This window comes from Balaenoptera borealis (assembly GCF_965194805.1).
Source record: "Balaenoptera borealis genome assembly, chromosome: 8".
Lineage (NCBI taxonomy): Eukaryota > Metazoa > Chordata > Mammalia > Artiodactyla > Balaenopteridae > Balaenoptera > Balaenoptera borealis.
In genome coordinates, this window is record NC_138865.1 from 32,573,174 (window position 1) to 32,600,807 (window position 27,634).

A 27,634-nucleotide genomic window follows, 5' to 3' on the forward strand; every position below is an offset into this window, starting at 1 on the left:
TAGTCTTCGCGTCGCAGCAGCCGCAGCATCAGCCGCTCAGTCTCGGGCTCGCCTGCCCAGCACCTTCTCCCGGGCCGCGGCGGGAAGAGAAGGAGCCCGGGAGCCTCCGCTCGGACGCTCCAGACAGTCTGCTCGACTCGCCCGCGTCGGTGAGGCTCGCGGGTGGGTTGGGCGCGCCAGGGGCCGCGGCGGCGGCGGCGGCGGCGGCGGCGCCCGGCATGTATCAGAGCCCGCGGCGGCTCTGCTCCGCCCTGCTGCAGAGGGACGCGCCCGGCCTGCGCCGCCCGCCCGGCCCGCCGCCGCGCCGCCGCTCGCCCGCGCCCGCCACCGCCCCGCGCCTTGCTTCCCCCCGGCTCCTGGCGGCGGCCTCGGCGGCCCGCGGCGTCGCGAGGTTGTGCTCCCGAACGGCGTGTCCCATGGGCAACGGCACGAGCAGGCTCTACAGCGCTCTCACCAAGACCCTCGACGGCAGCCCCGCCGCCCGGCACCCGGAGTATCTGGTGGCGCCCGACCCGGAACAGCTGGAGCCCATTGACCCTAAAGAGCTCCTTGAGGAGTGCAGGGCCGTCCTGCACACCCGGCCTCCCCGCTTCCAGAGGGGTTTCGTGGATCTGAGGGCCGACGGCCCCAGTAGTAGCCACGCGCCTATCCGGGTCATGCAGTGGAACAGCCTCGCCCAAGCTCTTGGAGAAGGCAAAGAGAGCTTTGTACAGTGCCCTCTTGAAGCACTCAAGTGGGAAGAGAGGAAATGTCTCATCCTGGAAGAAATCCTAGCCTACCAGCCCGACATACTATGCCTGCAAGAGGTGGACCACTACTTTGACACCTTCCGCCCCCTCCTCGGTAGACTGGGCTATCAGGGCACGTTTTTCCCCAAGCCCTGGTCACCTTGTCTGGACATGGAACACAACAACGGACCAGATGGCTGTGCCTTGTTTTTTCTCCAAAACCGATTCAAGCTCGTCAACAGTGCCAACATCAGGCTGACGGCCATGACGTTGAAAACCAACCAGGTGGCCATTGCCCAGACCCTAGAGTGCAAGGAGTCCAGCCGGCAGTTCTGCATCGCCGTCACCCACCTGAAGGCTCGCACGGGCTGGGAGCGATTTCGATCAGCTCAAGGCTGTGACCTTCTCCAGAACCTGCAGAACATCACCCAGGGAGCCAAGATTCCCCTTATCGTTTGTGGGGACTTCAACGCAGAGCCGACAGAGGAGGTCTACAGACACTTCGCGTCCTCCAGCCTCAACCTGAACAGCGCCTACAAGCTGCTGAGCGCGGACGGGCAGTCGGAACCTCCGTACACGACCTGGAAGATCCGGACCTCGGGCGAGAGCCGGCACACTCTGGATTATATCTGGTATTCCAAGCATGCGCTCAGCGTGAGGTCAGCCCTGGCTCTGCTCACCGAGGAACAGATTGGACCCAACCGACTACCGTCCTTCAATTACCCTTCAGACCACCTGTCCCTAGTGTGTGACTTTAGCTTTAACGAGGAACCTTGATGGACATTTATATAAATGCTTGTCTGTGTCTCTTTAGTCACAAGTCTTAACCAGGGACGTTTCAGGAAGCTGAAATAAGATAAGAGGTTGACTGAGGAAGGCTCCCCAGTTCCTCTCACTTCACCTTCCATGTTTCCAGCATGCCCTTGGGGAAGGAACCCCATTTGCTCACAAACCTTTTCCATTAAAACCTACAGCGAAAAAGGTGTTTGCACTCCAGTTTCGGTTTGTATTGTTTTCTTTCCCTTAGCATTAATAATTACATTTTGATCATTTAAGGGCATTATACTTGGCTTTGTTTGGAAGCTTTTTTAGTTTGAGGATCCTGTATTAAAATAGACTTGCTCGAGTCCCCTGTAATTAACAAGTATGCAGGAACAATTTCTCTAGACAACATTTCAAGTTATTTATTTGTGGTTTTTTAAAAATATCAACAAGTTATGCATGGCAATATTTATTTTTTTTATATCTTTGTGTAAAATTAAGTAAATAAATTATAGCATTATGAACATTTAAAAACCATGCAAAACATAAGTTATAGAGTAATTTATAGTCATCTTAAAGCGCTAAAGATGTTCTTACTTGGGGTCTAATAAAATAGTAGTGTACAGAGGAACTGTTTAGGCTGGAGGGGTTTTTGTTTGCTATTTAAGTGGAAATATCAGTTCTCCTTGATACATTCTTCACAAATCCTTGCTGTGCCTCCGTGTCCCCCATTATTATGTTTCTTGAAGAAATTCCATTTCTGGTTTTCCATCGGAATGCTATCGGTGTACATTTGCGGTCACTCAAAAGTGTCATTATATGTATTGAATATGCTTTGCACAATAGGTTGTTTAGGAGCTGATATGTGGCAGTGGCTAAGTCAGTGGGACCTTCTTTTCAGAGATGGGAAACTATTTCTAGCCTGTTAATGAGGCTGTCCTTGAGATTTACTAAAATAGCCAGGTGACTGGTTTAAAACAACTAGAAAGCAGAATATAGAGTTAGAAAGATAACCTGGAATTCTCTTCCCTCAGAAATAAAAGTGGTAAAGATAACAGGTGAAACCCCTTCCTAACAAAAAATCCCCAAAAATAGCCCATTGGTAATAAATGGATAGATATTTTACCCCTGAGTTGTAAATATTTAAGATCAATAAATAAATGGTCTTTTAAAGCTAAAAAAAAAAAAATACACAGTGTATCTTCCATTTAATTTAGGCTAAGAATGTTGTATAACTTAAGAAATATTTTTCTTAATTGTCAGAGTAAGAAGAAAATTGTCAGCTAAAAAGCCGTTATGTCTTAGCACATAGCTTATCTATAAAAGTAACAGGCAACAAAATGATAATATTCGTTGTGTAACAAACTGCCCTCATTTGAATTTCCTTAGAACTCTGTAACTTATTATAACTTAATAGATTGTGGTCTACTTAATTTCTTTTTTCTTTTTTTTTTTTTTTACTTTTTTTTTTTTTTTTTTTTTACTTAATTTCTTATCCCTGGAGCTTTTATTAGTTAGTCAATAAATGTTGATGCAAATTGAATCAAGAAAAACTAGTTAGTTGTCTAATACTAGATAAAAGAACAAAGTGGGAAGGGCTATGTGAGTGTTTTTAGGGCTGGCTGACCTAAGGTTTCCAAACAAGTAATTGCCATGTGTATGATCCGAAGCAGATATTAATGTTGTGCTTATTCTAAGACCACCAAGTCCAAAGCAGGGTTAAGGTCAATATTGCTTAAGTGAGTTAAAGCTTAATGAAACATCTACTTACATAGAGAACTTTTGTTCAAAATTAAATATTATTTTTCAAAATTAGTTAACTAATAGTTAATGCCTACTTATTCTTCATTGTATTAATTAAGGTTCATATTTTCGCCCCGCTCCAATCCCATTTGATTGAGCAACTCTAACAATTCTTGTTTTTAGTTAAGCAGGTTGGAGAGGAATCATATGTAAGCATCACCCTCTGCTGATTTCTTTAAAGGTCAGGCACCCTTGGGGAAGTAGGGTCAAGAATATAGTGGCATTATTAATCCTAGATCATGCAGGTGAGGACAGAAGTGGACCCCTCAATCCTATCCATCCTATCACACAATAAACATGGGTAAAGTGGCCTGCCTTACACTCCTGCTGAGCTTGCATCCCTCCCTGTGTCCCCAGCACTTCCTGGTGCCTGGGGCCGAGCACGTTGGTAAATGTTTGCTGAATTAAAACGAATGAGTGGAATCTACGTTCTGGCAGGATGCCTTCCTTAGCTCCCTGCTCTGTGCTTCTCTGTAGCCCTTGGTCTCAACTTAGTGATCCTTGAAGCTCCAGTGGAGGTGTTTCTCCTCTCTTACATTTTGAGCTCCTTTAGGAAAAGGGCTCATCCTCACATCTTCTGCGTGCACCACCGTGGGTTAAGTGAATTCATCTCCTAATCTGGGCCCGACTGTACACAACTGGCATTGACAGCAGTAAATCACACTAGTTGATGATTCTGACATTATACTCACAGTTTCTTTAAAAAGATTGGGCTGGTTTGGCTGCTTTCCAGACCTCTCACAAAATGTCAGCTTCTCTTAAAAATCAACCATACACCTTACCAGAGGTTCTACCCCTTCACGTGGTTGTTTTAGATATGAATTGCTGATGTTAACTTGAGAATGAATTTAAGATTTTAAAAAATGTCCTTGAGATATATACTCTTCATTAGTGAAAGTAATATGTTTATTCATGGTGCCATTTACTTAATTTCCTATCACTGCTTTAACAAATTTTCATGGATTTAGTGACTTAATACAAGACAGAGTTATTATGTCATAGTTCTGTAGGTCTAAAGTACAGTAGACCTGGCTGGGTTCTCTGCTTAAGGCATTTTTCCTGGAGGCTCTGGGGAAGACTTGTCCTTCAAGGTGTCTGGAGATTCCCAGAACCTTCCCCAGGTTCCATGATTTGCTGGGAGGATTCACAGGACCAGTGTGTAGTCATACAGCTATGATTTAGCAGAGTGAAAGGACACAGAGCAAAATGAGCAAAGGAAGAGGGTGCTTGGGGTGAAGCCCAGAGGAAATCAGGCCCAGGTTTCTACAGTCCTCTCCCAGGGAAGTCATATGGGACTAGCTTAATCGCCCAGCAGTGAGTTATAGAAACCCACATGGAATATTACCAACCAGCTGAGCTCATGTACTGGGGGCTGGTCATGTAGGCACCCTCTGCCTTGCATGTAACAAAATCCCAGGCTCCCAGAAGGAAGGCAGGTACTGAGTATGAACCACAGTGTTTGAACAAACATTAGGCACAGTAAGCCACCTTTATCATTAGAGTCTTGGGAATGGGCCAGCCTTGCAAGCAGGCCTTTCAGAGGGCAGCAGTCAGGACTGCCCTCCTGATGCTTCTGCATACACACTCACTTCCTTGTGGGTGTAGGACCGAGACACTGATCTCCTGTAGGTTGCCAGCTGGGGGCTGGTCTTTGCTCCTAGAGGTTTCCCACATCCCTTATGCTTTCTGTGTGGCCTGTTCTTGCAACAGGGGGTCAAGTCCCTTTCATCTTTAAATCGCTCTTTGTTCTTGTTCTCCTTCTGCTGCACCTCTCTGATTTCCTCTTCTTCTAGCTGGAGAAAGTCCTCTACTTTAAGGGCTCATGTGGTTAGACTGGATCGACTTGGGTAATCCAGGACAGTCTTCCTAACCATAATCCCATCTGCAGAGTCCCTTTTGCCATGCAAAGTAACATATTCACAGTTCCTTTCTTTAGGGCCTGGACATCTTTGAGGCCTTTCTGCCCACCCCACTGTATTTATACATCTCTGATTTTTTTTTTCTTTCTGCATTTGGTATCCTTTCCTAGCAAACACATTTCTCATTGGATCTGAAGATGTTTTCCAGAGTTATATGAAGTCATGTTGCAGGGGTATCTGAGCACCTGCTCGCAGTTGGTGTGTCACAGGTGTCCCCCCTGAGAGGCTGCTGCCCCGCCATCACTAGTGTAGCTCTCACCCACAGCAGTGTCCCCAGGTTGTGGCCTCGCTGATGTAACCTTGACCCCCAGCAAGAAAGACTGTGTATTGGCCTTCTTCTCAGGAAGCCTCCTTCTACTTTTATAAGAAAGTCCAAATCAAGCACTCCTTCTCTGGCCTTAAAAGTTTTGTGGATGTTCTCCCTGTCATAATTTTTTTAAGTGACTTTTCTTGTTCTTCTGGGTCTATCTGCTGTCTGTGCTAACTCTGTCCGCTAATACATGTTAACTCTTTCCAAATTCTGAAAACTCTGAGAAAAAGGTCTATCCTAACTCCTTACTGAAAATGGACATGAGATGATAATAAGACAGAAGATCTTTACTTATGTTACTTTGGGCAAGTTGTCCATATGCTTTGCCACATGTCTGCCATGGAATATTAATTAATATGTGACATGCAATGTACACCTCTCTAAATTCTCAAAATTATGAAATTGAGACATGGCTGGCCACAAAGTCTTTGACTAAGGGATTTGAGGACTGCAGGTCCAGTTATTGAAGGTTAGTTATCCAAATTGACTTTCTTAAAAAAAGAAATTATGTTCTTCACTGGTGATATGTTCCACTTTAATATTTTTTCTTAATGAGTGACTGCTTCCATGGCTGAACTGGATTTCTATGTGAAAATAACCAAAAAAATTAAACAAATACTCAGATCTGTGAAATACATTCCAAAAGGGTTTTATTTAAATGGAAATATAGGCATGTGTCTTACATGACAGAAAAGGCATCACCATCTCTCCCCAAGGGATGCACTACATCTCAGGACATACAAACTCTTTTGATGTGCAGAGTAAATGTCCTCACTTGAAATGTAGTGGAAGAAGTATCACTGTTTGAACAAGTTTAGAAGGGGTGCATTTCCTATACGATGTGAACAATCATGGTTTATATCGGTCATTTAGTAAACCAGGTGGCTTGACCAAGCTTGGTGCTAAACGTCCATAGGACTTAGAAGATGAGCTTGCAGCTTCAGCCCAACTAAATCAGGAAGTGGCCAGAGTCTTAGGACGCTGAGGATCATAGACCAGCAGTGCAGTGAGCAGTGCAGCAGATCGGTGGTCACTGACAGAGCTCACTAATGTTGAGTTTCTACTGTTTCCCTGAGAATATGTCAGCCAACACTTACATCAATCTACTGTGACTCTGAGATTCATTACAAGAATTTTGTGGGGCAGCCCTTGCGAACCAGGATTCTTACCTGCAAGCTAATGTGAGCTCTGAGCTCCCTGGGGGCCTCTGGACCAGGCTGGGGAGAGGTGTGGGCACCAACCACTGTCCTGCTCTGAGTCTGGGTCTGTGAGCATCCCTGGTGGGCAGGAGAGGTCTGTGAGTGGGCAGCCTAGAGCGCTGGCAGTATTCTAGAGGGGTGTTGGGGCAGCTCCATCACCACCCTCCTGGGCACCTATTTGGTCTTCTTGGGACCCTCTAGCAAGCCTTGTCCTTCCCAGACCACCTGCCTGCCCTGACTCTGTCTCTTCTCCCTCGCCGTTCCAGTTGTTTGGGAACAATGGGCTGACTCAATGAGAGCCAGGCCAATACCCACCTCTCCTCTCGGGAGACCGTGCCTAATGGTGTCCACTGCAATGGTGTCCTCTGTTGAGGCTTATCTGGCCCAGGGACCACTGGGTCCCTATTGGCCATGGGGACCTTTCCTCCTGCAATTCCTGGGTGTTTTTTCTTCTATTTTATCAATACTTTGTCTTCATTCTCAGCTCCTTACTATTTCTCCCTCTTCTCCTCTATCCTTCTATTCTTTCCTTATCTATTTTTTCACCTTTCATTACATACTTTTCTCCTTATTTCTCTCTTCTCTCTCCATTTTCCCCTATATCCCTCTTCTATCTGTATTGCTACAAATTCTAGAAAATCAACTTGAATCGGTCTAGGTAATTTGGGAATCCGAGCACACGGAGAAGGGGAGGATTTAGCTGGGTCTCTGGAATGGCTGTAACTAAGAGGCAGCCCTGCCCTGTGCCTTCTGTGGATTAGCTTCTGGCATTCATTTTCCTATATTGGTTCAAAAATCTGAGGAAATGCTCGGACTTACTTGGCTCTGGCTGAGGGGAGTCTCAGATCTCACCACCTGTGAAGAGCTGATCTGATCAGGACGGCTCCCAGGCCACCCTACACTTAGCACCGAAGCCCCTGGATTGGGGGGTGGGGCCATGTAAAGACTTGATGTCCACCCTAATGGGGGCACTTAGAAGGGAGGGATGCTGGGAGGGCCATATTATCAAATTTCCTGTTCTTTGTCTCTCTCTCTCTTTCACTCTCTCTCCATGACCTTTTGCTTTCTTTTCTATTTCTCTGCTTTCCTCTTCTTATACATCTTATCTTTCTACTCCTCGCCTTCCTTTTTTCTCTATGAATTAAAGGACCTAGATTGCTATGAGTCCTGCTACTCAACATGTAACCTACGGACCAGCAGCATCACCTGGGATCTTGATACAAATATGGAATCTCAGCCCCCACCCCAACCTATTGAATAGAATCTGCATTTTAACAAGATGAGCAGGGGATTCCAGTACAAGCTAGATTGTGAGAAGCACTGACTGGGATGAACCAAGCCCCATCTGTGGGGGAAATTGTTTTGCCCCTTAACTATCCTCCAGCTGCCTGGATCAGAGGAGACTGTGCCGCCTGCTCTAGGATGCAGCTTATCCCACGCACGTGTTAGCCTGAACAGGTGATGCTCTCTGTAACAGGGCCTCAGGAAGCTTGCTCCAGTGCCCTCTGACTGCAAGACACCCTCTTTCTCCCTGATAGTCACCAACCTAGGGGGGCGGAGCCCAGGTATTTTCTCATTGTTATCAGTGAATAACAATCAAGTGGTTAAAGTTAGTCCTATCTTTGAGAACTATAATATTTCCTGAATCGCTATACTCTGCATTCATTAGTTTATTCTTCATATTAAAAACTCATCAGAACTCTAATTCAGAAGTTATATCCTTTATGAGTTTAAGATGGAAATTGTTATTCAAAATGCATTGAATTCAACTTAGAATTTAAGTGCATTTTTCTTCCTATGCAGGCCCTTTGTGTGAAAAAGGCATTCTTCTAGGAAAGGACTGGCAAAATATATTTGAGAAAAATAAGAAAAGAAATTACTTGAAATAAACATAAGTTCTAGTATAAATAATTCTATTTAATAGGTAGCAGTAGGTCCTTAAATGAATATAAAATAGACATAGCAAATCGTTTGAACCTTTGTTCTTCTTTAGATCACTTCCAACCTAGAACAGCAAGTAGACTAATTAATAAGGCTAATTAATATTGTATTGAAAGATTCACAACAGTCTCACAGTGCTCTAAGGGAGCAACAAAGGTGACCCCGAATTTGCAGGGCAGAAAAAAGACACGGAAATACATGGGGGTTGGGAAGGGGACTGTTTGTTACACCTGCACCACTTCATTTATTTAAGAGAAAGAGCTGATGCACATATGGCAAAATATTTACCTTGTTAAAATAAATCTAGATTATCAGTACATGCATATCTGTTTTGGGGGGATGTTTGAAATATTGCATAATCAAATTAATAAAGAATATTGGATTCAGGTTTAAAAGAATTACGTTTACTTGGTATAAATAGAAAGATCATATGACTGTGTAGTTTCAGAATAAAGAGGGGTAAGAACAGTGTCAAATCATAATAAGAAAAACTGGACTCAGATAAGGAGGGTTTGTATGTAAGGAAGCAGACACTCTGCTAAGTGTGAAGCTCTATTGGTAGAAGGAGCAGAAATTCTCTTGACAGAGATTCCTGCTAATTCAGTCATTTAAATATATGTTGGTTTATTTCAGGTCTAGGTTAATACATTTATTGCTAATGAGTTGATGACTCAACAGAGCCAAGCCCCACATCAGGTAGGAGGTTGCAAAGAAGGGTCCATCCTACCACATCAGGTAAGAGGTTGCAAAGAAGGGTCTGCAGAGTGTGCCTTGGCTGTCTGAGGCTTGTGCCAGCTCCAGGCTTGCCGATTTCAAGTTTGGCTCTGAGACTGGGTGGTTTTGGGCAGAATAGGAGCAGCATTTCAATGATTCTGTATCGATCTCTTCCATGTACTTGGCCTTGTCAGGGACACGGCCCTCTCCTTCCTAACCATTCACCTCATTACGTCAAGCGCATTGATCCCCGAGGCAGTGACTTTGTACCATGGACAGTCTTGTTGATTGCACTTACCATTGTGGACCACAGTTGAATTTTCTGTACATGTCTCCCCCTTCTGGGCTCTGAGAGCCATTAGGTCAGGGATTAATCTCCTCAGAGGGCCAGGCCTATTACAGATTCTCAATAAGGAGTTGTTAGATTGAGTTAAGGAAAAGTTGCTGTTCTCAAACAGACCTCAACCCAGATGGTTAGTTAAGTTAAAACTTAGCCAACTGTGTGATGCTGCTTGTGTGATGGGAGGCTTTCGGTGCCAAGCCTAAGTGTAACAAGAGGCTTAACACTTTTTCCCCACAAAGTTGTACAAGGACGATGCCCTACTGAACCTGAGAGAGAGGTGGTTCCATTTGCCCTTCATTGCAGGTCTCAGTGACAGTAGAGATAAAAGCTGGATTTGGTCTATCGAAAACTCTCAGAGCAGCTGAAAAGGTTGAGGCAGAGAAGTGAATGAGACACCTGAGCTGCTACCACAAAGTAGCCGATGGGTCCCTGGAAACCCAGGATCCAGTAACAACTGCCTCTTGCCAGGGCCAGCTGCATTCGGTGGGTGTGGAGCGTCCTTCCTTCCATTTGTTGATTACAATCCTTCCCAACTTGAAAACCTTCACTCAAATCCCTTTTACTCTGTACTAAAATTGTGTAGACACGCCCTTCTTTTTCTACTCCTAGGATTTTTCATTTTTATTTCTCAAGTATTACTTTTCTTTTGCCATATTTATTCACCTCGTGCTTATTTCACATCAATTCTGGCATCAGGGACTACAGCTTGTTTATCCCGATATCCTTTGTACCTACTTTATTGCTTTGCAAAAGTAACGATTTTGCTCATTTGAATTGCCAGGTGTTATCAGGTTGGGAGGGAGGGGTGTGGTGGTGAGGAGAATTTTAAATATGCAGCAGGATAAATAGCAACTCTTGAGACATCTTACAAATTACAGTTTTACTTTTCCTGGAATGAAGTCGTTCCAGAAGTGGTGTTATTAGAGATATATGGAAATTAGGATATATTTTATGAAAAAGGTAAATCTTAAACAGTAATATGAACAGAGTATGGCAGAGTTGTGGGGGAAATAGCTTTAGAAGTAGACTTTTTTATTCATTTGGGAGATGGCAAAAGTATTGTTTTTGATCAAGAAAAGTAAATGATGGAAAAAGTGAATTTTTACCAAAAAAGGTGCTCCGGCAGCAGACTCATTGAAAGGAAGTGCTGCAGAGCCAAGTTTTGGGAAGGTGGAAGGCAGGACAGCCCAGGGAGCATCTCACCAGGCTTTCATGGAAATTCTTCCTCGTGACTGCAGTTCTGGCAGCTTAGCCTCATAGGATGTTGTACTAATAGTGGGTCTCATAGGGAACGACAGGCAAAGTCTACAAATTCTACAATTTGCACACATAATGTAAATGTACAGAAGGCACAGATATGGTATGTACTTCAGGCTATTCATGGGTGATTTCCTGGGTCTGTTGTTTTGACATAAAAGACTCAAGTGGTTTGGTACCAAACTAATTGGGATCTTGCGAAAATGGCCCCCAGCAGAGGTGGAGTGTTTGGAGCACTGCTGTGTTCACAGCCCTTGATAACTCCTGTGGTTTCTGCACTCTGCAGTCCTATGCCACTTAACACTTAGAACAATTTTCTGCCTTTGATGCAGACCACATTTTATATATTTGTATAGACAAAAGCAATGATGATGATGAAATTTTAAAATTTTGCAAAACAGGAAGACAGGCTTTGAGTACTTTTTTAAATATTAATATCACAGTCTCAAAACTCTGAGATGTTGAGAATTTCTGATCAGCAAACCTCAAACTTTCAGAGTGGCTAAGACTAGGGCAGCAGTTGAGAAGCTGGATGCTGTTCAAGCATGTTTAAGGGTCTCAGACAGAGAGAAATATTGGTTTAGACCAGGGGCCAGCCAACTTTCTCTATAAAGGGACAGATAATAAATATTTTTGGTTTTGTAGACCATGCAGTCTCTGTTGTGACTGCTCAACTCTGCTGTTGTGTGAAAGTAGCCAGAAGCAATATGTAAATGAACGAGTGTGGCAGTGTTCCAATAAAACTTTATTTAAAAAGCCACACAGCCAGCTGGTTCTGGCTTTAGGTTGCTTACCCCTGGTCTAGTCCACTTTGTATCTATTTAAGGTATGATGTACGGATTCAGTATGAAGAAATGAAAATTACAACATCAGTGTGACACAATGTAACCTCTCACACTTGAACTCCACAAAACCTTTGCTAATACTCTTGCTTAGGACAGTCCTTTTCAAACTGTGTCCTAGAAAAACTTTCTTTTCATTTTAAATGTATGCTTGTAATTTGATGTCTTTCAGAATAAGATATAGATAGTATACATCTGATCTATGATATTATTACATAGCATTTAGCATAAAACTAAGGTTAAAAAGAGAATCAATTTAAAGAAAACTATTAAACCAATAAGAAGTGTTATACTGAGTACTTAGTGAGTGCCTGACACTGCTTCATGCGCTTTATACATATTTATTAAACACATCCTCACAACAGCCCTCTTATGCCCAGTTTACAGAAAAGGACACTGAGGCATGAAAAGTTCAAGTTCACTATCCTCAAATCACAGAACTAGTTAGTGATGTAACAAGGATTTGAACCCTAGCTGTCTGGCTGCAGGGCCCACACTCAAACCACCTTAGCACAGTAGAGAGGATTCATGTTGGAGGTGAATAAAGTGATGATACAGGATGGGGATCCTCTTCCTCAGGGCATGGGAAGCAAGCACTCTCAGACAGTGCTGGTAGGAGCATAAAATGGCATAAGATGGGGATATGCCCAAAGCATATACCCAAAGCGGGATCTTGAAGAGATGTTTGTACACCCATGTTCATCACAGCATTATGCACGTCCTTGGAGGACAATTTCTATAAACTTAAGTGCTCAAAAGCACCACCCGCTATTTAGAGCGCTGAAGATGACAGCCCAAAAGGAGTAATGCTTTTAAGTCCTGTCAATATATCGTCTACACCAAGTAACAATTCCACTTCTAGGAGTTAGTCCCACAGGAACACTCAGAGGTACGCAGAAAGTGCCTGTAAGAAAACTAAGTGCATTGTTTACAGTCAAGATCCAGTTTTCTGTCAATAGGTGAACACAAAGAAATTACGATACTCCATTTTATGGAATAATATAGTATTATATGGAATTCATTCCTTTGAAAACAATGAGGTTATTTAATTAATTGATCTGTTTATTTATTTGAGGTAACGTTGGTTTAAAACATATAAGTTTCATGTGTACAAGATTATCAAATGCATTTATTCGTAATGAGATTTAAGAAACATTTTTTTTTTTTACAGCTAGGAAAAGGGATGTATTTATTGTGCTTCCATTAGAAATTTCCAAGATGAACATATACGTATATGTGCATGTAAATATAATTAGACTATTTCTGGAAGCATACAAGATAAATTATTAATAGCATTTCTCATTCTGGGTAAAGATATGCCATGAGTACGTGATGAATGGTATTTTTAAACTACATGCGTATATTGCTGTTCAATTCAATACCAGGTTTTGAAAGGATTAGAGGAAAAAAAAGCAAAGGAAATACAAAATAGTTTTTTAATTGTGGTAAAAAAACATAACATTAAATTTACCATCCTTACCATTTTTAAGTGTATGGTTCAGTGGTGTTAAGTATATTCACATTGTTGTGGAATAGATCTCTAGATCTTTCTCATCTTGTAAAGCAAACTTAAACCCACTAAACACAAATTTCCCTCCCCATCCCCTCAGCCCTTGGCAAGCATCTCTCTACTATCTGTTTCAATGATTTTGACTACCGTAGATACTTCATATTAGTGAAATCATACAGTATTTGTCCTTTCGTGATGGTTTATTTCAAGTAGCATAATGTCCTTGAGTATCCGTATTATATAGCACATGACAGAATTTCCTTCTTTTTAGGGCTGCATAATATTCTATTGTATGTATATCCCAGATTTTGTTTATCAGTTGCTATGGTCTGAATGTTTGTATCCCACCAGAATTCATACGTTGAAATCCTAACCCCTTAAGGTGATAGTATTAGTAGGTAGGGGGTTTGGGGAAGTGACTAAGTCTTCCACTAAGAAAGGGCTTAGTGACTCATAAAGAGGCTCCAGAGAGATCCCTACCTGATTCCAACATGAGAGAATGCAACAAAAGTGTGAGACCCAGGGCTTCCCTGGTGGCGCAGTGGATGAGAGTCTGCCTGCCAATGCAGGAGACACGGGTTCGAGCCCTGGTCTGGGAAGATCCCACATGCCGCGGAGCGACTAGGCCCGTGAGCCACAATTGCTGAGCCTGCGCGTCTGGAGCCTGTGCTCCGCAACAAGAGAGGCCGCGATAGTGAGAGGCCCGTGCACCGTGATGAAGAGTGGCCCCAATTGCCGCAACTAGAGAAAGCCCTCGCACAGAAACGAAGACCCAACACAGCCATAAATAAATAAATAAATAAAATTAAATTTAAAAAAAAAAAAAGTCTGAGACCCAGAAGAGGGCCCTCACCCAAACTTACTGGCACCCTGACCTCAGACTGTCAGCCTCTAGAACTGTGAGCAATAAATTTCTATTGTTTGTAAACCACCCAGTCTGTGGTATTTTGTTATATCAACTTGAATGGACTAAGAGATCTATTCATCCATCTACGGGCAATTGGGTTGTTTGCACCTGTTGGCTATTGCGAATAATGCTGTGATAAACATGGGTATACAAATATCCCTTCAAGATCCAGATTTCAGTTGTTTTGGACATATACCCGGCAGAGGAATTGCTGGAGCTTATTATGCTAATTCTATTTTTACTTTTTTTGAGGAACCTTCATATTGTTTTTTATAGTGGCTGCACCATTTTGCATTTCCACAAGGGTTCCAATTTCTCTGCATCCTCCCCTAAATAGTGTTTTTATTTGGTTCCCTTACGCACTGAAATAGCCTCAAGATATGTGGGGAGATGCAATCCACATGGACCCTGAGTGCTTGTGTGCTCTTTCTAGATAGGCTAAGAGTGAAGGCTCTAGCTGCATTTTATCCAGGCCATTCTCAGGGTGTGCTAGAGAAACAGCAGTCCTGAGAGATGAGAGGCCAGCCTCCCCCAGGCAAGGAGCAGGTCTGCATCTTCTCATTACAAGAGCAGTGAATCCCCCGAGCGTGGTGCTCGATCCTCTAAGGCAGCCCACTGCCTGCAGCATCATCCGTCCTGGACCCTTTGCATTACCTGTAGCACATAGGGAGGTTCATGGGAAACCGAGGCAGTATTCACTAAGCCGTGTCTCTGCCACGTGAACAGCTTCCAAAATGGTGCCATTTCTCAGATGTCTTTCTGGATGACCATGAACTATACGACGCTCAGTCTCTCTGTGCTGGTGTTTGGAATGCTTTCAGTTATCGTCTTTTCTCTTTCATGGTGCTTTTGTGCTGATCTTGTTTCCCAGATTATACACTCGACCTAAATTATGTCAAATATAAGATCTGTGTACTAACTGTTAGAAGTCAAACCATTTATATGGCCTTTTTATTCAACATAAAAAATATAAAAATATGCTCATTATTTACTTGAGATTTTCAGCTCAAATTGGGATTTAGACTTAAGTTTCCTTCATGTAAGTAGATTCTAAGTCATTTCCACAGTGAATATATTCCTAATACAGGCTTTTAGATGATAGAGATAAGAGTAAGTACTATTTCAACTTAAGAAAAACCTTTTTGGGTGACTTTCTTCTTTTTTAAAAATTAATTTTATTGAAATAGAGTTGATTTACAATGTTGTGTTCATTTCTGCCATGCAGCAAAGTGATTCAGTTATGTATATATACACATTCTTTTTCATATTCTTTTCCATTATGTTTTATCACAGGATATTGAATATAGTTCCCTGTGCTATACAGTAGGACCTTGTTGTCTATCCATTCTATATATAACAGTTTGCATCTGCTAATCCCAAACTCCCAATCCATCTCTCCCCCAGCCCTCCTCACTCTTGGCAACTTCAAGTCTGTTCTCTATGTCTGTGAGTCTGTTTCTGTTTCCTAGATAAATTCATTTGTGTTGTATTTTAGATTCCACATAGAAGTGATAGCATCTGATATTTCTTTTTCTCTATCTGAGTTACTTCACTTAATATGATAATCTCTAGGTCCATCTGTGTTGCTGCAAATGACATTATTTCATGCTTTTTATGGCTGAGTAGTATTCCATTGCATATGTGTACCACGTCTTCTTTATCCATTCATCTGTCAATAGACATTTAGGTTGTTTCCATGTCTTGACTATTGTAAATAGTGCTGTAATGAACATTGGGGTGCATGTATCTTTTCTAATTATAGTTTTCTCTTGATATATGCCCAGGAGGGGGATTGCAGGATCATATGGCAACTCTATTTTTAGTTTTTTGAGGAACCTCCATACTGTTTTCCAGAGTGGCTGCACCAGTTTACATTCCCAGCAACAGCGTAGGAGGGTTCCCTTTTCTCCATACCCTCTCCAGAATTTGTTATTTGTAGACTTTTTAATGATGCCCATTCTGACTGGTGTGAGGTGGTACCTCATTGTAGTTTTGATTTGCATTTCTCTAACAATTAGCAGTGTTGAACATCTTTTCATGTGCATGTTGGCCATTTGTTTGTCTTCTTTGGAGAAATGTCTATTTAGGTTTTCTGCCCATTTTTCAATTGGGTTTTGTTGTTGTTGTTGTTATTGAGTTGTATGAGCTGTTTGTATATTTTGGAAATCAAGCCCTTGTTGGTTGCATCATTTGCAAATATTTTCTCCCAGTCCGTATGTTGTCCTTTCATTTTGTTTATAGTTTCCTTTACTGTACAAAAGCTTGTATGTTTGATTAGGTCCCATTTGTTTATTTTTGCTTTTATTTCTATTGCCTTGGGACACTGACCTAAGAAAACATTGGTACTATTTACGTCAGAGATTGTTTTGCCTGTGTTCTCTTCTAAGAGTTTTATGGTGAGGTGGCTTTCTTCTGGCATATATCAGGGTAAGCTAGGGCTTCCCTGGTGGCGCAGTGGTTGAGAATCTGCCTGCCAATGCAGGGGACACGGGTTCGAGCCCTGGTCTGGGAGGATCCCACATGCTGCGGAGCAACTGAGCCCGTGAGCCACAACTACTGAGCCTGTGCGTCTGGAGCCTGTGCTCCGCGATGGTGAGAGGCCCACGCACCGTGATGAAGAGTGGCCCCAGCTCACCGCAACTGGAGAGAGCCCTCGCACAGAAACGAAGACCCAACACAGCCAAAAATAAATAAATAAATTTATAAAAAAAAAAAAGATAAAATCAATCAGTTCAATTTAAAAAAAATAAAATAAAATAAAATAAAAGGATAAGCTGTCTCTGAGATTATATTACATTGGTTTGGGTGCATGGACAGGAGTGCATCTGTCTGCCATGCACCCTAAATACCTATAGGGTGAGCTCCGGACCTGAAGCACATGACTCATCTTCCAGTCATTTTCCCAATTACCCTGTGGTATGCTTGAAAACCTCTGCTTATTTTATTGGCATACTCTACCTTTCACTTTGTCCTTGAGGAGGGATCAGTTAAGAGCTAAGGAAGAGCAGTTTTGAAGAAGAGTCGAAGGTCAGGGCATTTTTCTAGAAGGAGCTGTGCATAAGAAAGAAGAAGGGCAGGTGGTGGAAATACCAGAACTTAGCCTCACACTACAGCTATGGCCAAGGGAGAGAAGTTCAAAATAAATAATGTTTGATGTGCATTAGACAAATGAAGTTTATTTGGATTTGAACTCCTGCCTTCTCTTTTGTGTTTTTTAATGTTCTTAATCATTCAACCTGAATGGCTTACCTTCCTCTCAGAGCTTTGAACATTTTAATGATTCAGTATCCTTCTTTTTTAGAAGAGAGAGAAGAGAAAAATCCCTTGAGCAGTGGAAAGAGATCCCTGGGGAGCTCTTGTGTATGCTGCAGCAAATGCTTTATTAGCTAAAGTTCCCACTGATGGAAAATTCAGACATAGGAAAAGCTCCTACATATTGGAAGAAAATTTGAGAGTTTCCAAAAAATATCGTCAGAATGGAATGCAAAATTACTGTGGCAACACTCTTTCATCCATATGTACCCAAGTAATAATAAGTGAAATGGTCAGTGAATTACATCGCCAATAAGTTTTCTATCCTTAGATGAAATAAATAATAAATACATGAGTCACTTATTAAAGGAAGCTGACTGTGATATCTAGGGTCTTTTGAAAACCCTCCCCTGTCAAACAGTACAGGGCACCTTTAAACTGAAAGGAATTAAATCTCTCCCTGTATGAGTTTCCTAGGGCTGCTGTAACAAAGTACTGGAAACTGAGGGGCTTAAAACAACAGAAATTTATTCTCTCATAATTCTGGAGGCTGGAAGTCCAAAATCAGTGTCTTGGCAGGGCATGGGCAGGGCAAGGGTCTCGGGAGAATCTCTTCCAGGTCATTCTCTTAGTTTATGATGTTGTCAGTAATTCTTGGAGTTCTTTGGCTTGTAGATCATCACTCCAATCTCTGCCTCCACTGTCATGGGGTGTTCTCCCTCTGTGTCTTTATTTCATCTTCCCTCTGTGCATGTCTCTTCTCTTCTTGTAAGGACCCAGGTCATATTGGATTAGGGTCCACTGTCATGACCTCATCTTAACTTGATGACTTCTGCAAAGACCAGATTTCCAAATAAGTTCACATTCACAGGTTCCGGAGTAAGAACTCCAATATATCTCAACGTGAACATGACAGTGGCCTGGAAGGACAGAGGTGGCTATAGTCAAACGATGCTTATCGTAAAGGAAAAGAGGCACTTTCTCATTTTGTTTGTTGTGCCCACTTTTTGTAAGGGAAGAAGAAGATTAATCTGGAATTGATGAGAAATTGATAAGAAATGCTCTGGACACCATGGCAAATGGAATGTGAGAAAATGAGCAAACAACACCCCTGAGTACTACAAGGAGTGGCGTCTAGAAAGGGAGGCTGGAGTTTGTGTCAAGGTGAAGAACCGTGGTTGGTGTCTGACATTTACTGAGTGTTTATTGTGAGCCAGGCATGGTTTTAAGCATTTCAGGTGCATCATATCATTTAATCTTTCTCCATGAGTGTCTTCATTTTACAGACGAAGAAACTGAGGCTCAGAGTTACACAATGGTCAATTTCTGTGTTACTCTGGAATATTCTAAGGTATGATTGAAGTAGCCCTTTATTTTCCTGTTTATTATTATGATTAATTACGTGCAGTGAGATAGATTCCCAGAGCACAGAGAAGAAAGAGAGGATGAGAGGGAGGAAGACTGTACAACGCAATCGTGTTCTTGGTGGGGCAGAGGCAAGTCTGGGTCACCTTAGGGCTGGGTTTAGGAGGTGAGGGTGCACCCAAGGGCAGTGGTCAGAAAAGACCTGGAGAACTGCTGACCTCAGGATCCTGAATGGACACCTATGTGCTGTGGTTTTGCTGTTGTCCCAGCCCAGGCTGTGGCTCTGTTCTTAGGGATCTGCCATCTTTGCTCAAGGTTCCACATAGAAACAAAGATGCTGGATTGTTTGGTGCCTTTGTGAATTCTGTCTCCCTACTGGGAGTGAGATGTAGAATAGACACAGATGTTCCTGCCAGGTTTGGAAGCCAGCGATGAGGAGTTCAGCGTTGGACAAAACGCATTCCCTGCTTCATAAAGGGGTGTGGACTTGCTCAGCTCAGGACCTGGGGCGTCTTGGTTCAGGGAAATGAGAGACAGAGCAGTTCCAGGCCAGGCTTTGCTTTTCTGCCCTCTTATCTGGACACAACCTCTCTGAGCATCAGTTTTTCCTGAGTCTTTGTCCTTTACTGGTCCTTTCCTCAGTCATAGGAAGCCCTCAAGATGCATCAAGATGTATATTATTCCCTAAATCAATCTGAACCCAATGCTTGGTCCTCAAGAACTACCTTAGGCCAAGAATCAACCAGGGAAGGGGAGGAAGGATGAAAGGAGGATGCAGGGGAGAGGTGCACAGGTAAGGGTCCTAGCTCAGCTGTCACCTGCAGAACAGAAGCAAGTGGCCTTGATTGTTCACACCTCACTTTACCTGCCTCCAGGTTGGAGCCTGAAGAGCTTGACTGGATTCACTTCTCTCTATTAGAAAGTTGTTAGGTCATTTTCAAATTTCATTTTAATTTATTTTCTCATTTACACTTACTTTGGTTTTGCTTTCTGCTTTTTTCTCCTGATTTTGGCTTTATTACTTTCAAGTAACACTTTTCTTTCAATCACCATTTTCTTCTTAATGCCAGTTTACGTTGTTTGCTAAGGGCTGATTTTGTTACCTTCACTCCTGTTTTGTCTATTTGACAGCCCCCTGAGATGATCTGTTTACTGCACTGTGTTCCCCAAGAAACAGTGGGGAAGCTGCCTAACAGACAGTCTCCTGGGAGACTTTCCGCTACCCGTTTTCAGTGGGAAACAGTTTCAGTCAGAACTGGCTCGCTCATCATAGCTGGGTAATATAAGCATCCAAATCACAGGGGGTGGGAGCACGTGGCCTCTCGGCGTTTATCTTGATTGAATCATGGGTGTGTAACTTTCCGTCGTTCAGCTCTTGATTTGTATTAATGATTCAGAGTTCATTACCTTAAATAAAAAAGGTGTTCCTGCTGGCAAGAGCTAGATAAGATTGTGGGCAATTTGAGACTCTCACTGTGTGAAGTTGATGATGACTCTATTCCCTGGTAAGAACTGAGAAATTCTGTCCTGTCCTGCCACCGCGTGACACCAAACAAGGTACAGTCGCAATGGGCTTTGTGTCACTGACATGAAATTGAGGGTGGGCGTGGTGGCACCCACCCAGAGTGCCCAGGAAATCTGCAGCAGTGGCTGGGACGAGTAGAGTTTCCCATTACCACCGGGAGTTCATAGGCAGGAAACTTTCTGTTTCTCATTGTATCAGTCTGGGTCTCATTGCTAACATTTCACCTAAATGAAAATGCACTTTTACTTTGTTTAAATTTTTCTTGTGGTAAAATATACATAACATATAATTTACCCTTGTAAGTATTTTAAGTGGCATTAAGTGCACTCACATTGTTGTGTCACTATCACCCCACTATTCATCTTCAGAATTTTTTTGAGAGGTAAAACAACTAATATTTACTGTGTATATTTTTTATACAATTTTTAAAGGTTACACTCCATTTTCAGTTATTACAAACTATTGGCTATATTCTTCGTGTCGTACAATGCGTCCTTGTAGCCTCTCTTACACCCAATAGCTTGTACCTCCCACTCCCCACCCTTTTTTTGCCCCCCTCCCCCCGCTAAACACTAGTTTGTTCTCTATATCTGTGAGTCTGCTTCTTTTTTGTTATATTCACTAGTTTGTTATAGGTTTTAGATTCCACGTGTAAGTAATATCATACAGTGTTTGTCTTTCTCTGTCTGACTTCTTTCATTCAGCACACTGCCCTCCAAGTGCATCCATCAGAACTTCTTTCATCGTCCCAAACTGAAACTTGCTACCCATTAAAATCTAACTCCCCATTTCCTTTCTTTCTCCAGGCGCTGGTAATCACCATGTTACTGGCTTTATAAATTTGAATAGATACCTCATATAAGTGGAATCATATAATTTTTGTTCTTTTGTAACTAGCTTATTTCACTTAACGTTTTCAAGGGTCATCCATTCTGTGGCATGTGTCAGAATTTCCTTCATTTTAAGGCTGAATAATATTCCACTGTATGTATATCCCAGATTTTTTTAATCCATTCATCTGTTGGTAGATATTTGGATTGTTTCCACCTTTTGGCTATGGTGGATAATTTTGCTGTGAACATGAGTGTACAGATATCTCCTTGAGACCCTTCTTTCAACTTTTTTGGATATATACCCAGAAGTGAAATTGCTGGATCATATGATAATTCTATTTTTAATTTTTTGAAGAACTGCCATAACAGTCTTGCAAGTGGCTGCACTGTTTTACATTCCTACCAGCAGTGCACGAAGTTTCCTATATATCCTTGCCGACACATCTTATTTTCCATTAAAAAAAAAAATAGCCAATCTAAAGGGAGTGAAGTAGTATCTTAACTGTGGTTTTGATTTGTATTTCCCTAACAAACATCTATTTCTGTGCTTATTGGGCATTTGTGTATCTTCTTTAGATAAATGTTTATTGCAGTACTTTGTGCATTTTAAAATCAGATTGATTTTTTTGTTGTTGAGATGTACAAGGTTCTTTATATATTCTGGATATGAACCCCTTATCATATATATGATTTGCAAATATTTTCTGTTGTTCCATTGGTTGCCTTTTTCACTCTGTTGATAATGTTCTTTGATGTATCCAAGTTTTAAATTCTGTTGTTGTTTTGATATTTCTTCTTTTTCAATGTAAGCATTTATAGCTATATGTTATATTGTTATCTATTTTGGCTTATGTTGTCTGTACTTTTGGTTTCATATCCAAGAAATCATTGCCAAATCCAATGTGATGAAATTTTTATACTATGTTTTCTTCTAAGTGTTTTATAGTTTTAGGTCTTATGTTTAGGACTTTGATCCATTTTGAGTTAATTTTTGTATATGGTGTAAGGTAAGGGTCCAATTTTATTCCTTTACATGTGAATATCCAATTTTCCCAGCACCAATTGTTGAAAAGACTGTCCTTTCTGAATACATGGTACCCTTGTTGAAAATGATTTGTAGATCACTTTGTGAAACATTGACATCTTAAAAATATTAAGTTTTTTAATCCATGAACACAGAATGGTTTTCCATTTATTTGTGTCTTTAATTTCTTTTAGCAATGTTTTGTAGTTTTCAGAGTACAAGTCTTTTGCCTCCTTGACTAAGCTTATTCCAAAGTATTTTATTCTTTTTGATAATGTTGTAAATGGAATTGCTTTCTTCATTTTATTTTTGGATTGTTCCTTACTAGTGTATTGAATTGCAACTGATTTTTGTGTATTGATTTTGTATCCCGAAACATTGTTCCCTGATTAGTTCTAACAATTTTGGGGGGGGGGTGGTGGATCTTTAGGGTTTTCTACATATAAAATCATGTTGTCTGCAGAGATAATTTTACTTCTTACTTTACAATTTGGATGTCTTTCATGCCTAATTTCTCTGGCTAGGACTTGCAGTATTATGTTGAACAGAAGTGACAAAATCTAGCATCCTTGTCTTGTTCCTGATCTTAGAGGAAAAGCTTTCAACCTTCACCAAAAATTATCATGTTCAGCGTGGGTTTTTCATATATGGCTTTTTATTATGTGGAGGTAGTTTCTTCTATTCTTAGTCTCTTGAGTGCTTTTATCATGTAAGTGTGCTGACTTTTGTCAAGTGCTCTTTCTGTATCAGTTGAGATGATCCTGTGCTTTTCCCCTTCATTTCATTAATACTGTATATGACATTGCTTGTTTTCTATATATTGAACCACCCTTGCATTCCAGAAATAAATCCCACCTGGTCATGGTGCATAATCCTTTTAACATGCTGCTAAATTTGATTTACCAGTATTTTGTTGAGGATTTTTGCATCATTGTTTATAAGGCATGTTGGTCTACAGTTGTCTTTTCTTGTAGTGTCTATGTGGCTTTGGTATCAGAGAAATGCTGGCCTCAGAATGAGTTAGAGAGTGTTCCTTCTCCTTTAAGTTTTGTAAGAGTTTGAGAGGATTGGTGTTGGTTCTTCTTAGTTCTTCTAAATATTTGGTAGAATTCGTCCATGAAGTCATCTGGTCCAAGGCTTTTCTTTGCCAGGAAACTTTTGGTTACCAATTAAATCTCCTTACTCGGTCTATTCAAATTTTCTGTTTCTTTTTGATTTAGTTTTGGTAAGTTATGTGTTTCTAGGAATTCATCCATTTCACCTGGATTATCCAGTTTTTTAGTGTACAGTTCATAGTAATCTCTTATAATCCTTTTATTTCTGTTAAATATGTAGCCATGTCTTTGTCTTTATTTCTGATTTCAATTATTTGAGTCTTCTTTTTTTTTATTTTCCTTAGTCAATCTAGCTAAAGATTTGTCAATTTTGTTGATTTTCAGAGAACCGACTCTTGGTTTCATGGATTTTTTCTATTGTTTTTCTAGTCTCTTTGTTTATCTCTGCTCTAATCTTTATTATTTCCTTCCTTCTTTGAGCTTTCAATTTAATTTGTTCTTCTTTTTCTAGTCCCTTAAGGTGTAAGGTTAGGTGGCTGATTGTGATATGTTTCTTCTGTTTCAATGTAAGCTTTTACATTATATTTTCCTCTAAGTACTGCTTTCCCTGCATCCCATGAGTTTTGGTAAGTTGTGCTTTCATTTTCATTTTCATTTCATTGTTTTCTTGATTTCCTTTAGTTCTTTGTTGGTGTATTCCTTTAACGTTTTGAGCATACATAAGATAGTTGTTCTAAAATCTTTTTCCAGTAAGTCCAAAACCTGTTTCTTGAGGTATGGTGTCTGGATATTTATTTTGTTCCTTTGAATGAGCCTAGTCTTACTGTTTCTTTGTCTGCCTGGTGATCTTTTGTTGAAAACTGGGCATTTTACAAAACAGCCACCTCTCCCAGTCTTCTTATACTTGCTCTACACAGGGGAAGACCTTTGTAATCAGCCTAATGTGATGTCTTAGGGTCTTTTCAGACCTGTGTTGTCTCTGGACCAGTGCGTGTGTTTTTTTTCCCCAGTTCACCTATTTATACATCTGCTTTTAAATGTCTTGCTTTTCTAAGAGTCTCACTCTTGCTTACTCTTGGGGCCTTAGCTGTCCTATTGTACTCCTCAATCAGTAATCTCTTGTCCTTGGTGTCTGTGGGTCTATAGTTACCTTTGCAACCGTTTTTACAAATCATACCCGCTGCTTCCCATGGCTCCCTTATTCTGAGATCTGAGCCATTTTTGTTTGTCTGAACTCTGAGTTAGGTGTCAAAAGACCAGTCCTTAGGCAGCCCACAGACAGGTTAGAACATTGCAGATCAGTCTGCTCTCTCTCAGGTTTGCAAAAGGGGGCTGGGGATCTGGCTGCCACTTTCCTCAAGCTGCACTAAAAAGTGACTAAAAAATGCCACAGGTTTCCTACCCTTTTAAATGTGACATTTTTTTGATGGTGCGTTCGCTTGGTTGTGGTAGATCTTTGACTCATTTCTAGAGTTTCTATAATGCCTTTTTAGTCTGTTTCTGGTTATGTACTTCAATCAAAACAGGAACATATTCTCGTCACTGCTGGAAGAAAAGAGTCTTTACTCTGCCAACCTGTCACGTGTGATGGATCAAAGGGCCCTTAGGACTGCACGTGGACACTGTCACTTTTTACAGAGAACCAATTGACCTTGTATAACTGGAGATGCTTCCCCTCAAACACAGCTCTGCTCCCTCTGCTGAGGGTGGTGTCAGTCTCTCCCGATGCTGCTGGAAATGGAACACTGCATGCCTGGACACCCCACAAAAATAAAGGGTACTGACGTGCTCCCAGGCCAATACTTGTTCAGGAAGTGAGAGAAGTACTGTAGATATAAAAACATGCCAGTTTCTAAGGCAGCCTTCACTCCACATAGGAAGTACATGGCCAGGATTTGATTTGATAAAAAATTAGTATCACAGTTAGAAACCAGACCTGACCCTGAGCTCCCTTAATGACTTCCTCTAATGTCTCCCTGTTGACCCACCCAGGCCTTATCTTATCCTGTGTCTGGCTATCATTGGCTCTGCCGGTCCCCTAAGCCCTTCCCTGCCCCAGGATCTCCTCTCTCTAGGTGCATTTCAGGTGACCTACACTTACCAATTTCTATCAGATGTTTCCTGAGGGCCATCTGGATGTGATCCTAACAACCCGGGCTGAGTGATGCCACTTTGTGGATTCACTAAATGACACATTTCTGTGGGTCACGTCCTCCCAGCCCAGCGGCCCTAACAAGCACCAGCACGGAAGCTGCTGGCAAACGCTGGGAGGAGCCCTTAGTACTGCAGGGAGCTGCCGGGGGCAGCCTCTCAGGGCCCCACACCCAGGGCTCATCCCAGGAGACACTCCTGAGGAGGGGAAGGCAGGGCTGTGCCCTTGAGGAAGGAGGGACCGCTCACCTCTCTGACCTCGGGCTGGAGAAGGACGAGGGCTCAGGACCGCGGAAGACGGCAGGGAGCTCGCCCTCCCTGAGAGCTCGGTGCCAGGCGAGGAGGTGAGACCCTGCTCACTGCCCCTCCCTCCGGAATGCAGTCACTGCTACTGAGAACTCTACCCCAGCCCTGATTTCATTGTGGCTGGTTAGAAAAAAGGGAAAACAAACAAAACTAAAACCAAAACCTGACTCTGCACCAGAAGATAAATGAACTTCCATGTGTATGTAGCACCTTTTAAGGATTTGTCTAATTCCAAATGAAATGATCTCTATTTTAACTCATTACTGATTACTAATTTTCTTCATTTCAGATACAGTCTATAACAATAGATTCCCGTCTGTGTTCTGAAGCAAATCCCCCAGCCTCGCCTCCCACCCCTGTGGGGCCTGGGGAGAGGGGAGGCATCTTCCCCCAGAGAAGGTGGGCATATGCCCCCCTCTCCCCCGTGCCTCCCTGGTCACCCCCTTGCCTGGGGACTGCGGTCTCCCTTCCTTACTCTCACACTCAGGGCCCCTCACAGAGTGGCCCTGACCTGACTCCCCAGACTCTTCTCACCATCCTGTTTCCTAAACTTCAGCCAAGTTCCGCCCAGCATCCTGCTTGTCCGGAGAGTGTACCGCCTTCTTCCAAGTCCAGGCCTCTGCATGGAGGTTTGCTCTACCAGAAATGCCCCTCCTCTTGTGGCAACAGTTTAAATTCCTCGTTATTAAATTACAAATCTGCAGCCTCCTCCTCCTAGAGCGTTGCCTGATTTCCCAGCAAACGTATCTGCTGCAATTCCCTGCAGAATCACGTCAGGTCAGGGGCCACTTGGTGCTAGTTTCGGTTCCTGCATCCCAGCCCGTGCATCCCTGAGCGCACAGCTCCGTCTCATTTGTCTCTGCCGTGGGTGTTTCCTCATCAGTTAGTCTCCGTAAACGTTGTGAGTGAAGTATTTTCTACATTTCCGGGTATAAGCAGCTGCCATCTCATAAGATAACTTTCTTAAAAGAAGTGATTCACGGTGTATAGAGCATATTGTAGTTTAACCAGTGGTGGGGGGCAGGGTTGATACAAGTTTCTTCTCATTATTCCTAATACCAGCTCACCAGAGTGATGCTTAAAGGCAAGGACAGTTATGCTAATTTTTGCAGAATAATTTTTAATTCACAAAAACCATTAATTCTAAGACTGAAAAGTTGTATGTGAGATAAGCGTATGGTTACTACATCCACAAGCAAATTTTTACAGCCCTGGGACATTATGATGCCCTTAAATCCTCCTGGAACAGGTTGAAAGTTAAACTGCATTGAGGATTTCTGAATTGCTGATACTATGATATACTATAGTTTTTTTTTTTTTAATTTTATTTATTTATTATTTATTTATTTATTTATTTATTTATGGCTGTGTTGGGTCTTCATTTCTGTGCAAGGGCTTTCTCTAGTTGCGGCAAGCGGGGGCCACTCTTCATCACGGTGCGTGGGCCTGTCACTATCACGGCCTCTCTTGTTGCGGAGCACAGGCTCCAGACGCGCAGTCTCAGTAGTTTTGGCTCACGGGCCCAGTTGCTCCGCGGCATGTGGGATCTTCCCGGACCAGGGCTCGAACCCGTGTCCCCTGCATTGGCAGGCAGATTCTCAACCACTGCGCCACCAGGGAAGCCCCCATAGTTCTATAGTTCATCTAAATTAATAAAATGAGATTTAAAAATCACATTCAAAATTGAGCAAAAGCCAAACTAACTCTTTTCGTATTAATTAAATGATAATAATGAGAAGTATGATTGTCCCTTTTGTAAAACATACCAAAATTGTATGTTAGATTACATTCACTTAGCACAAAATGTCTTTCAAAAATAAATTGTAAGCACTAAACAATCTGAAGGATACGCCTGTATAGTTTTAGTTGCATATCTGCGTGTATCTGA

General features: G+C 42.1%; 1 protein-coding gene and 1 pseudogene across 6 annotated transcripts in view; both read left to right on the top strand.

Annotated features, from left to right (window-relative positions):
- LOC309633338 (contactin-associated protein-like 3) overlaps positions 1 to 27,634 on the top strand; it is a 281,195-nt gene that overhangs the window by 230,575 nt on the left and 22,986 nt on the right. The gene's annotated exons all lie outside the window — the stretch shown is intronic.
- LOC309633335 (nocturnin pseudogene) lies at positions 204 to 1,896 on the top strand (annotated as a pseudogene). The gene has a single exon. The product of its transcript is annotated as a nocturnin pseudogene (transcript).